The sequence below is a fragment of the Wasmannia auropunctata genome, unplaced genomic scaffold (assembly GCF_000956235.1).
Source record: "Wasmannia auropunctata unplaced genomic scaffold, wasmannia.A_1.0 LD281498.1, whole genome shotgun sequence".
NCBI lineage: Eukaryota > Metazoa > Arthropoda > Insecta > Hymenoptera > Formicidae > Wasmannia > Wasmannia auropunctata.
Window position 1 is genome coordinate 72 of NW_012081392.1, and position 1,119 is coordinate 1,190.

Sequence of the window (1,119 nt, forward strand, 5' to 3'; positions counted from 1 at the left end):
ACTGAAGAGAAATATTTTAATGCTATCTGAGATAACATACAGATTAATATCTGAGATGATACATATATAAAGAAGCAATAAAGGGCATTAAATTTACAAAGTAACACAGAAACTGTGAATTTGAAATATTTAAAAAATTTATTTTAAAACATTAATAATATTACTAATATCACGTTATGATGTAATACATGTAATTAAAGTTTAATATTAAATCTAATAAAGTTATATGTGTACATCAAATTATGATAAAAAATTTATCTATCTCCTCTTTTTTAATCAATGTTAGTTACAAAAAATTTTTTTAAATTAAACTTTGATTAAAATAAAAGAGGAAGCAAATGAATTTGTTTTGTTAATGTCCAGTTTGTTTATCTCTTGTGCATACTTGTGCGTCAAATTAAAATTCTTAAATGTTGTTTAAAATAATATTATTACTATTGAAATAATTATCTGTTTAGTTACTATATAATCTCCATTAAAACAGTTAAATTCAACAAATAAAACTTTATTTTATTAAGTTCAACAAATAAAACTTTATTTTGATAATCAAGCTAAAAGACAAAAAAAAAACACACTTATTGCTTATACCTGCATATACAATATGCAGTATATGCAGTGTATATACAATGTGCGGGTGTTGAAATTATCGTTAATGTTTCATATTATCAGTAACATTTATAAAAACCGATAAGGGAAACAGCGAAAGAGTTACTGATAGTTACAGTAAAGTTGACTATTGAAAAGCGTGTTTTGAGAGACACCAGGTAAGACAAAAAAATCGAAATGGAAAAGAAAGGAGAAATAAAGGGAAAAGAAAAAGAAAAGCAAATAAGAATGCTGATCGATTTTATCTTTTCTTTTTAGTTTCAAGTGTCATCAGATTTTGAAAGAACGTGCTTCAACATGAATAAGGGTACGAGCGACATGAAGCGAAACCCAAGGGAGACTGCAAACATGTTCAGTGCTCTATTTTTCTGGTTTGTCACGAGTATTATACCTGAGAATATATTTGGCAAAAGAAAGCAATAAATGCAAAAACGAAGTGTTTTTGTTCTTTAAAATAAAATTTTGATTTCTTTAAAAAAGAATGGATTTTATAAGGAAATATTTTTTTTTTTT

General features: G+C 25.2%; 1 long non-coding RNA gene across 1 annotated transcript; it reads left to right on the forward strand.

The window, feature by feature from the left end:
• The first annotated feature begins 706 nt into the window (after window positions 1-706).
• Window positions 707-1,022, forward strand: LOC105461658. Its single transcript, XR_975955.1, has 2 exons — window positions 707-764; window positions 865-1,022. It is a non-coding gene; the product is annotated as an uncharacterized LOC105461658 (long non-coding RNA).
• Window positions 1,023-1,119: the final 97 nt, after the last annotated feature.